The sequence below is a fragment of the Salvelinus fontinalis genome, chromosome 34 (assembly GCF_029448725.1).
Source record: "Salvelinus fontinalis isolate EN_2023a chromosome 34, ASM2944872v1, whole genome shotgun sequence".
NCBI lineage: Eukaryota > Metazoa > Chordata > Actinopteri > Salmoniformes > Salmonidae > Salvelinus > Salvelinus fontinalis.
In genome coordinates this window covers 5,743,400-5,755,865 of record NC_074698.1, presented here as the reverse complement: position 1 = coordinate 5,755,865, position 12,466 = coordinate 5,743,400, and positions in this window count along the sequence as shown.

Sequence of the window (12,466 nt, the reverse complement as noted above, 5' to 3'; positions counted from 1 at the left end):
TAGAATTAAGTCAAATCACATATCTACTGTAGCTTTGATTGGACTGATCATGTCAACATCATACTTTCAAAATCTTAGCTAGCAAGCTAGCAGTCATCATCATGAATCAAGTCGACAATCTACTGGCAAATCCTTTCAATCCTTGTCATATGAAGAGAAATTATAGATAAAACGTATCGGTGCTCATCTGCCATTGGACATAAACATTACACAACTAGTTGGAAATCGCAAATTCAACAATGATTGGTTTGGAAGGAATCAATGGCTAACTTTGTTTGCCCTAGTTCCCAGTTGTCTTGAAAGCAGCATAAATCCTGAGAATGCCATGACAAAGTTTGATGCCAAAATTTGCCCACGAAGGACCTCCGCGCCACCATCCTTTTCAAGTGAGCACAGCACAACAAGGAGACTCCAAAAAGGTATTGTATGCTGCTGCATAAATTATGTAATATGCCAGGGAGATATGTATACTGTAGCTAACAAAGTAGTACTAAGTGTATGCTGTGTAGTAAGCCGTTAGTAGCCCATGTGCCTTACCCTAATAATTTGGTCCCTTTCGCCTTCACAACTTAGCCTACTGTTCTCACTTGGTGGTGCACATATAGCCTGTTTTAGAGAAATGTAATCATCAAATATTGTAAGAGCTTTCATTGTCTGCTTATATGCCCCCTTTATTTATCCTATGGTTCTGACTTGGTGTACAGGGAGAATAATGTAAGAACTCCCATGTTCTGAATTCTGTCGTTGTACATTTCAACAGTGCTGAACAAATAGTTATATTGACTACGTCCGTCCTAGCTCGCTCATTAATGCCTTAATCACAATTACGGATTGCCTCTTATCCGCTCATCGTCCCCTTATGCCATAGTTTGTACATCTCAATTGTCAGTAGAAACCACATTTGTTTAAGCAAGTCAGCCATATCAGCTATGTTTTTAACAGTTTGTGGGCATCGTTTGTCATCATTATAATGCAATTAATGTATTGTTTTGTGTTGTGTTGTGGCTTTGCTGGCATGCATCTAAAACGTTTTTTGAGGGTTTGCTCCACCAAGATTTACTTGCTAAAATCACCACTGGATGTGTTGGTCACTACACTAAATGTTCTCATGTTATTTCACTGACAACTTTGATTTCGTATGAACGATGTGTGAAACCCCAATGAAGGCACAATCAAAGGTCCTGAACATAAGATAGGGTTTAGAGTTTGTACTTAGTTTTGAAAATTCACCACATACTTGTGAAAAAAGCACCAAAAATATTTAAGTAACATGGCATAAATCATGGCAAAATGTGTAGAATTTCACGAAATTAGCTTTTAAACTGAAAAACTCTCCACCAATGGCAAAATGAGTAGAATTGCATGAAATTGCAACATTTTATCTCCGCCCCATGGTAAAATGTGTAGAATTGCAGTACATTTTTTATCTCTGCCATCAAGAGAGGGGCCTCTAAAATGTTTTGCCCACGAGGTGAGGGGGGCCTTCAAACCAAATCTCGCCTAGGGTCCCCAAAAGGCTAGAGCCCTGCTGAAAACACACGTGTGTGGCAGGTTAACCCTTTATACACACCGGTCAAGAGCAAGACCGTTCTATATGTCTGTTGTAGAACAAGACCGTTCTATATGTCTGTTGTAGAACAAGACAGTTCTATATGTCCGTTGTAGAACAAGACCGTTCTATATGTCTGTTGTAGAACAAGACAGTTCTATATGTCCGTTGTAGAACAAGACAGTTCTATATGTCCGTTGTAGAACAAGACAGTTCTATATGTCCGTTGTAGAACAAGACAGTTCTATATGTCTGTTGTAGAACAAGACCGTTCTATATGTCAGTTGTAGAACAAAACAGTTCTATATGTCCGTTGTAGAACAAGACCGTTCTATATGTCCGTTGTAGAACAAGACCGTTCTATATGTCCGTTGTAGAATAAGACAGTTCTATATGTCCGTTGTAGAACAAGACCGTTCTATATGTCCGTTGTAGAACAAGATAGTTCTATATGTCAGTTGTGGTGTCGTCTTGCTCTATCTTCTCTTTTGTTGTGGATATGCCTATTTGCTCAAATGGCCCCTGGCCCATTGTTAATTGTGGGTGGATGGGTGCTGTCTATATGGACAGGTGGCAGTCAAAACCAGTGACAATAACAGAAGAACACATGGTTCCAAGGCAGGCAGCTAATATAATATTCCATGGATTATTGGGTTGTCATTTTTCAGTTCAGTGAGGTTCGATGGACATGGTAACAAATATGGTGAAGGACATATAGTCTATCTGTTATGTTGAAGAATTGAATAAATTCATATTGCAAGGGCTGAAGCATCAACGAAAGACCATAGGCTAACTGACTATTTGTGAAGAAGTTAGGGGTTGGATGGAAGCCAATTAATCAATTATTAAAATCCCCATTCACTTATTAGATCTAGTAGTTCATTAAAGACATAACTCAGGGATTGATTCATTATTCATCTAAGCACAATGTATTTGACCTTATTTCAGAGAAGGCCTTTCTTAGTTAAGTTTCATTCAAATTTAATTGGCTCTGTTTAAACCAGCTACGGCCATTTGAATAGTAGTAGTGACTTCATTACTCCAGTACGTGTGGCTGGTGAATGAAAATCATTCAGGATGTATTTTTGGAATCACCAATTGAGCGATATTGATTGTGGTAGCCTATTCGATGGGACAAATTGAAGTTATTAAGTCATGTTTGTATAAGAAATGTTGATAACAATGCCAGTTTGGGGCAGATCTTTTTATTAAATGTCAAATAAACAAGGTCTCTGAGAGGTTTAGAGAACGTCAAAGAAAGAGAGAACTTAACGAGGCCAATGAGTGGACCTATGAGTGTATAACAACAGAGCGTGAGGTGTGTACAGAGAACGGTAGCCGAGGCTCTCATGATGAAATGGAACCTTATCAGGTGTCACTTATAGTTTCACCACTATCCCGTTGATCAACTGGGCTGCAGGAGGAAACTGTATACTCACTCTGAGTTGCCGCATACTCAATACTTTGTTTCAGAGTAAATACGGGATCCGATTCCGGCCACCCACGGCTGACTGATCCGGCTCCATGCCCATGCAAGAGGTCTTTCCAAACAGCGAGCACACAGGTGCCATACAACACATGTCAGAGTGAGAGAGCTCATGGCTGGGGATATTGAAAAGCGTGGCTTCTCTCCTCAATAACCTGCACTTGGGGGCATCTTTTCTCTCTCAACCTACTGCATACTGACTCATTCAGGCGATTGCCTGGACAGTGAGGCAGTGTAGAAATATCTTAACAGCTAAAGTTATCAGTGAGTTTCTTTGTAGTGAACGGCAAGCAGTGTGGCCCTCTATAAAAATGTCAAACAAGACAGTGCCTGACAGTAGTAGTGAAGCCTACCTCGCGCACAACCAACCACAATGTCGTTGAGTTTTTGGCTGTGGGATCGCGCATGGATTTGCAAGCCCCCTGAGACAACAGTTCTGATTGTCTGCTCTCCTTGAGGAATGACCTCATCCTTGTCACTGGTTCCTTCAGCTCATCCACACTATCTGTCTCTATTGACACAAGGCACTAGCTCCCTAGCCACTAGCTCTGTGAGTGACAGGAGCGCTTACACACCGAGACGACAGCCTTCCGTCACAGCTGGCAATATGCCAAGCTCAGCAACGTCTGGCCCGGAGCTGTAGGGATGTCGATGGGGAGAGATGTCGATGGGGAACGTGTGGAGTGAGTGACTTATCTCCGGGAAACCCCTCTTCCCCACATCACTGACACAGGAGTGGAGTCCCCCACTCACTCACTCACTCACACACAGACTCTCGCTCTCTCTTCTCTCTCTCTCTCCTGTCTCTCTCTCCACTGGTCACATACTGGTTGAATCAACTGTTGTTGCCACATCATTTCAATGAAATGACATTGAACCAACGTTGAATAGACGTTGAATTGACTGAGCTTGCAATTTTGCATTCTATCCTGAAGTTCCAGTCTTTTACTTAAAAGAGCAAGATGGTCCGTGTCCTCTTTAAGGCTTTGTTCCTCTAAAGTTGTTTTTAGGCTTTTCTTAATGTCACATACATTTTCTTACTGCTCTATTTCCAGAAATGCCCTGAATGGAAAAAGTATTTACACCAAACAATAACTCCCGTCTGTAACTATGGAAATGAGGTTTGACCACAAAACTATGACGCCGAGCTATGTTGCGTAGTAGTGATTGCAAGCATTGCCCTCGTTCACAAGGTCATTACTAAATGAGGATACGGCTATCACGATACTGTACTGTACTTCCACCACAGGAGGCTGCTGAGGGGAGGACGGCTCATAATAATGGCTGGAGCGGAGCGAATGGAATGGCGTCAAACACCTGGAAACTATGTGTTTGATGTGTTTGATACCATTCCAAACTGTTCCGCTCCAGTCATTACCACGAGCCCGTCCTCCCCAATTAAGGTGCCACCAACCTCCTGTGACTTCCACATCCCCTCAGCCCTGGCTTTCTGTTTCTTCTCTCCATGCTCCTCCACTTCTGCTTTCTCTGTAACTGCCTGGTCTGTGTGGGCACTGGGTATTCCCACTAAGGAATCCCCTGCACTTCCAACACTTTGATATACAGTGAGCTCCAAAAGTATTGGGACAGTGACACATTCTTTTGTTGTTTTAGCTCTGTACTCCAGCACTTTGGATGTGAAATGATACAATGACTATGGTTAAAGTGCGGACTGTCAGCTTTGATTTGAGGGTATTTTCATCCATATCAGATGAACCCTTTAAAAACGACAGCACTTTTTGTACAGTCCCCCCATTTTAGGGGACCAAAAGTATTGGGACAAATTCACATACAGTGGGGAGAACAAGTATTGGATACACTGCCGATTTTGCAGGTTTTCCTTCTTACAAAGCATGTAGAGGTCTGTAATTTTTATCATAGGTACACTTCAACTGTGAGAGACGGAATCTAAAACAAAAATCCAGAAAATCACATTGTATGATTTTTAAGCAATTCATTTGCATTTTATTGCATGACATAAGTATTTGACATATCAGAAAAGCAGAACTTAATATTTGGTACAGAAACCTTTGTTTGCAATTAGAGAGATCATACGTTTCCTGTAGTTCTTGACCAGGTTTGCACACACTGCAGCAGGGATTTTGGCCCACTCCTCCATACAGACCTTCTCCAGATCCTTCAGGTTTCGGGGCTGTCGCTGGGCAATACGGACTTTCAGCTCCCTCCAAAGACTTTCTATTGGGTTCAGGTCTGGAGACTGGCTAGGCCACTCCAGGACCTTGAGATGCTTCTTACGGAGCCACTCCTTAGTTGCCCTGGCTGTGTGTTTTGGGTCGTTGTCATGCTGGAAGACCCAGCCACGACCCATCTTCAATGCTCTTACTGAGGGAAGGAGGTTGTTGGCCAAGATCTCGCAATACATGGCCCCATCCATCCTCCCCTCAATACGGTGCAGTCGTCCTGTCCCCTTTGCAGAAAAGCATCCCCAAGAATGACGTTTCCACCTCCATGCTTCACGGTTGGGATGGTGTTCTTGGGGTTGTACTCATCCTTCTTCTTCCTCCAAACACGGCGAGTGGAGTTTAGACCAAAAAGCTCTATTTTTGTCTCATCAGACCACATGACCTTCTCCCATTCCTCCTCTGGATCATCCAGATGGTCATTGGCAAACTTCAGACGGGCCTGGACATGCGTTGGCTTGAGCAGGGGGACCTTGCGTGCGCTGCAGAATTTTAATCCATGACGGCGTAGTGTGTTACTAATGGTTTTCTTTGAGACTGTGGTCCCAGCTCTCTTCAGGTCATTGACCAGGTCCTGCCGTGTAGTTCTGGGCTGATCCCTCACCTTCCTCATGATCATTGATGCCCCACGAGGTGAGATCTTGCATGGAGCCCCAGACCGAGGGTGATTGACCGTCATCTTGAACTTCTTCCATTTTCTAATAATTGCGCCAACAGTTGTTGCCTTCTCACCAAGCTGCTTGCCTATTGTCCTGTAGCCCATCCCAGCCTTGTGCAGGTCTATAATTTTATCCCTGATGTCCTTACACAGCTCTCTGGTCTTGGCCATTGTGGAGAGGTTGGAGTCTGTTTGATTGAGTGTGTGGACAGGTCTCTTTTATACAGGTAACGAGTTCAAACAGGTGCAGTTAATACAGGTAATGAGTGGAGAACAGGAGGGCTTCTTAAAGAAAAACTAACAGGTCTGTGAGAGCCGGAATTCTTACTGGTTGGTAGGTGATCAAATACTTATGTCATGCAATAAAATGCAAATTAATTACTTAAAAATCATACAATGTGATTTTCTGGATTTTTGTTTTAGATTCCGTCTCTCACAGTTGAAGTGTACCTATGATAAAAATTACAGACCTCTACATGCTTTGTAAGTAAGAAAACCTGCAAAATCGGCAGTGTATCAAATACTTGTTCTCCCCACTGTATATGTGTATTAAAGTAGTAAAAAGTTAAGTATTTGGTCCCATATTCATAGCACGCAATGACTACATCAGGCTAATGATCCTTACAAATTTGTTCGATGCTTTTGCTGTTTGTTTTGGTTGTATTTCTGATTACTTTATGCCCAGTAGAAATGAATGGTAAATAACGTATTGTGATTTTGGAGTCACTTTAATTGTACATAAGAATAGAATATGTGTCTAAACACTTCTACATTAACGTGGATGCTAGCATGATTCTGGATTATCCTGAATGAATCGTGAATAATGTTGAGTGAGAAAGTTACAGATGCACAAATATCATACCCCCAAGACATGCTAAACTCTCACCATTACAATAACGGGAGGTTTGCATTTTATTTTGGGGGGGGGGGGGGTTGGGGGTTATGATATTTGTGAGTCTTTAACTTTCTCACTATCCATTGCAGCCATACCTCTTTCAAGCACTCCTGAGGTATCCATTGCAGTCATACCTCTTTCCAGCACTCCTGAGGTATCAGATAACAACTTGAGCTGCACCTGCTAGCTAAGTCAGTGGACTTTTGACAGCAGCAAAGTTTCTGCAGAGTCAAGTTGGAAATTAGCCCACTGGGCACAGACGTCAATTCAACGTCTAGTCCAGCCTTTTATTTGAAAGAGAAGAATGGGCCGTGTCCTATTTCAGGCTTTTTAGGCTTTTCTTAACACATTTTTCTTACTGCTCTATTTCTGGAAATGCCCTGAATTTAAAAATAATTCACACCAAACAATAACTCCCTTTGGTAACTATGGTAACAAGGTTTGACCACAAAACTATGACGCAGAGCTATGTTGCGTAGTAGTGATTGCAAGCATTGCCCTCAGTCACAAGGTCTGCCGTGTTACTAAATGAGGATATGGTCATCGTGTTACGGTACTGTCCCCTCAGCCCTGGCATTCTGCTCCTTCTCTCCGTCCTCCTTCTCCACTTCTGCTTTCTCTGTAACTGCCTGGTCTGTGTGGGCACTGGGTATTCCCACTAAGGAATCCCCTGCACTCCCAAAATTAGCACTTGTGCTTTACACCATACTATGGAGGAAACCAGTTTCTCCACTCTGGCTTATGCAATCAAATGTATTTTCAGGGAAGCACAGAGGTGCTAAAAGGTGAATGAACAGGCTGGGAGGGAGAGGGGAAGGAGAGGGAAGGGGGCGGGGGTCAACCATGAGGTTACTGGTCACAACCCTTCATTTGCACTTACCACACACTGGTGGAAAATGTCACATGGAGGTTCTAGTATGATCACCAGATTAGCCTTTATGGGAGCACTGGCCTTCCAATGGCGAAGGGTTTTATATGGAGCTGAGGTCAGCAAGGTCACGGGGTCACACATAGACTTTTATTGACACACAGTTGCCAGAGCTATAGGTTTTTAATTCCACCTAATGTCCTTTGGTGTGGATGGTCTGTTTCGTGTGGTCCAAAAAATACCCATTTAAAAGCAAACTGAGCAAAATATCACTTGTGTTCAATTGGATCAAGATTGACATCATTCTGTTTTGTTATGAATGACTGGAATCAGCTTAGAATCCATAAGGTTATAGTGGCACACTTGCTCTGTACATTCGGACATCTCTATGGAGTAAAAAAAAAACATGAAAAAAATATTGAATTGATATTCACCGTGGCTGAACAACAGCGGGACAGACGTTGCCGTGGCGATTGCGTAATCCTATCAGTCAGTGACTGTATTGACTGTGATTCTCAGCGGTGCTGTGCCTCTCCTCTACAATGTGTCATCTGCCAAGATGACAAATGACCCAGGCTGCCTAACCCACTCGCTCCACTCCACGCTCTACTGACGGACGGACATAGTTGGAGGGAGGGAGGTGCACATCTGCGATGGCTCATCTGGGCAACCGCCCGCCCTCTTTTCGACCCCTCCCCCCAATGAAATACACACACACGCTCCCTCTGGGCTCCAGGGGCTACACACACAAACAACGCCAAGGAGGGAGCCACGCCCCGCTGAGAGATCAATGAGGCCGGTCACCTGAGTGTGTCTGCGGATGGAGATCAGCTGGCTCTATGCAAGAGCCTCCGACGCTCCACTGGCTCTCCTCTGGGTATCTGGGAGGAGGGAGGCTGCTCTGCCCTCTGGGGCTGTTCCACTCCTAAAACGACTATCCTTAACTCCTCAAACAGGCAGACTCCCCCCTTCAAGCGCTCTGATATATGGAGCTTTCACTTCTCATTCTCAACACCCACCCCAACCCTTCCTCCATCCCTTCACATCCACCCACACAAGCCCTCCAGACGTCGATCTGATGCTGCATATTTAGTTGAGAGGTGCTAAATGTTCTGTCTCGGTCGCAAGAACAGACAGAATGTGCCATCGTTATGGCTCTGGTGGTTTGAATTGCATCTCCTGATTTCAGCCCGGCTAAGATGAGTCAGTTCAGACAGTTCCAATTCAGAGTCCTTCAACAGTGAATAAACTCACACATACTGCTCGAGTAGCCTGACAAGAGGTATTACTCATCTCTCATTATTGCTCATCTCTCAGCAGGTAACCTAGTGGTTAGCGCGTTGGGCCAGTAACCGAAAGGTTGCTAGATCAAATCCCCGAGCTGTTGTTCTGCCCCTGAACAAGGCAATTAACCCACTGTTCCTAGTCATTGTAAATAAGAATTTGTTCTTAACTTACTTGCCTAGTTAAATAAATACAAATATTCTCATCTTTCTATACCGGTGCTATCTAGAATCTTAAAGGGTTCTTCGGCTGTCCCTATAGTGGAACCTTTTTGGTTCCAGTTAGATCAAATTTGAGTTCCATATAGTACCCTTTACACAGAGGGTTCTACATGGAACCCAAAAGAGTTCTACCTGGAACCAAAACGGTTCTACCTGGAACCAAAAACGGTTCTACCTGGAACCAAAAATGGTTCTCCTATGGGGACAGCTGAATAACCCTTTTAGAACCCTATTTTCTAAGTGTAGGATCTTAATTGAGCCAGTTTTCTACAGCAGGAAAATAATCCTGCAACAACAGGAAATGTTAATTATTGTGTGAATTATAATTCATGGCAAATTTTTGTAAGTGTTGATACATTTTTCATCAGGGCAAATAAAGTCTGACATTTTAAAGTGGAAATTAAAAACTTTTGAAGCCTTTTTAAACCTTGACTACAGTTCAAGTTTGCATTTCCTGCTTTGCAGGAAAATTCTCAGCAACAAAAGAGGGATCAAATTAATATCCTACATCTGTTTACTCACAAGCCATAGGGTTACTGCTATTGGCAGTCGGCGAGTTATCTTGAGGCCTATTCAGTGTCATAACACTGAACTTCAGATCATTCTTATATTGGCTCAAACGGGACTTAGATGTTCAAGAAGGGTCATCAAATGGTCTACCTACTTAAACACAGCCGTAAGGCTTCATGAAAGACGTAAAAACTTAGTTGACTTGTTTTTTAAAATGTTTCTGTGTTGGGAAAGGGGTAAACAAAGAAGATAGAAAGAGAGGAGAGGAGCACCCTCACACTTTGCACTCCCTTGCACACTCATTCCTGGCATCCTAAGTGTCAAACAGAAAAACACTGTCACTAGATCCAGGGTGACACCAGTGTGTGACCCGCCCCCGCCCAGCGCAGGAGTCCAGACGGGGTGAGAGGAGTCACAACAGACCAAAAAAAGGGAGGGAGAGAAAGAGAGACAGACAGAGAGATTTAGATAGAAGAAGAGGCAGACAGTCAGAGTAGCACACTGAGAGAGACCCAGAGAGAGAGTGCAGGCCCTGTACACTACAGTGTGATAGCCTGAGTCATTTTCTATGCGTCAATGTAGGAGTGAGGGAGCAGAACAGTATCTGGGCCTTATGTGATGTGCTGCCCTGACCGTCACTCATTAGCCGGAGCCTTACAGACAGATCATTTGTCTATGGATGAACTACAGAGCAACTGAGGCTGCCATGAATCATTCCTGAGTTTAATGACGACACACACACACACACACACACACACACACAGACACACACACACACACACACACACACACACACACACACACACACACACACACACACACACATGGATGGGGGGGTTAGGGGGTTGTCGTGGTGACATCGCCACCCTTGGTGGCAGGGTGCTTTGTTTGGCCTGTAACAGTTACAATGGGGCGGGAGGACGGGCCCCACCTCCGCGACGTGCACCGCGATGCTGAACACAAACAAGGTCAGGGGACCCTGCGTTAAATATACAGGACTGTCAAAGATGGGCCATTAAGAATACATGTGTGTGTGCCACTGCATGTTAGTGGAGTTGGCAGGTATTGAGGTGGGACACAGAATAGACTCTCCCGCTCCCCTCAGCGCGCACACGCGTTCCGTGCATAGTATGCACATCCGTGAAACCCCAGCAGGCACATCAAATCAAATCAAATCGTATTGGTCACATACACATGGTTCGCAGATGCCATTGCGAGTGTAGCGAAATGCTTGCGCTTCTAGTTCCGACAGTGCAGCAATATCTAACATGTAATCTAACAATAATCTTCCACAACAACTACCTAATACACACAAGTCTAAGTAATGGAATGGAACAAGAATGTATACACATAATGCCACGCTACATCCGAAGGGCCAGTCTGTTGGTGGTGGTGCATACGGAGGCCAAAGGGGCCGACAACAATACAACCGAAACAGAGCCGTTCACTTCAACTCTGCTCACACAAGTCGAGAGGGCCAGACACAAAAGAGGGAGAGAGTGAGAGAGGAAAAGGGGAGAGAGGGGAATCCATATGTTACACATTCATCAGGGACAGGAGAGGAAGGAAAGGGGCTGGGGTGGATACTGAGGCAATAAGGGAAAGTATGGGTTGAGGGGGAAGCGGTTTTGTGGGGTAGGGGTGGGAGAGTGGTGAGGGGTAAGAGGTTTGAGAGGCATGGGGAAGAGAGGGGGGTAAAGAAGGGGTTTCAGGAAGAAAACAAGATTGACAGTTAGGGAGAGAATAGGATTACAGCATGCTACCATAGTAACAACCAGCAGAAGAAGAAGAGGGTCTGCAGTAAAGAGTGAGAGAAAAAAACGTGAAAATGGGTTTGGGAGAAAATGTTGGCCAGCTTCGTTGATTGTGTGGGAGGTGTCGTGAAGCAATTTCGTAAAGCGAATTAAAATGCACAAAACATCCATGGCAAGCATAGTTATTTTTTTCTTCAAATGAGCCTTTTTACATAAGAAACATGGCTGTGATCCCTCCCGGGCCAGAACACAAGCAACAGTTTAGAACTGTCAATCCAAAACCTCACATGGCAGCTGCCTCCATGAACAACATGCGCTGAAATGAGTCGCTCGTCAACTGCATTAAAAAGCATGAGACAGAGCGTGCTATTGGACAGCATAGGTGTGGAAAAGAGACAGCATTGTAATGTAAATGCTGAGCGCCTTCATTCCAAATGTCCTGAATATATTAGGCCAGTACAAACCGTAGGCTTACACCCTTAATGAACGAATACCCGAAACAGAGTCCAGTATCTGCAATACAAGGTTCCTGTGTGACTCATAATATGGCTGGGTGTTAGAGAAAGAATATGATTCTACCGTTACTGTCTGCTGGTGGCTGGATTCTCTCTTTCTGACTGTAGGCACATAAATATTCACAAGGAGGGTGATTGGTGGTCCGTGTTGGGGAAGCTACTCTGAAGATATAGTTTACCAAGCTACTAATTATTTCACACTGAAAGAAGTTAAGCTACGCTAAAACTTCCCTTAAGAAAAATATAGTTTTATTATTTAGTGTTTATCAGGAGCTGAAATCTGAAATGTCATAGACTACAAATTGCAAGAACAGATCACTCTGGGGTCTGTTAACAGAATGTGCATATTTGGCCTATTAAAAACAAAACCTTTTTCAAGTAAAAATTTGTCAGGTCTGATAATGAAAATGAAAGGAAATTCTTGCCTATTTCACACATATTTTATTTTCTTCTTGCAAAAAACAAGTGGGAAGTTCCAGTAGTTAGCTACACCTCTACATGGCAAAATAGTAATTAACTACTGAA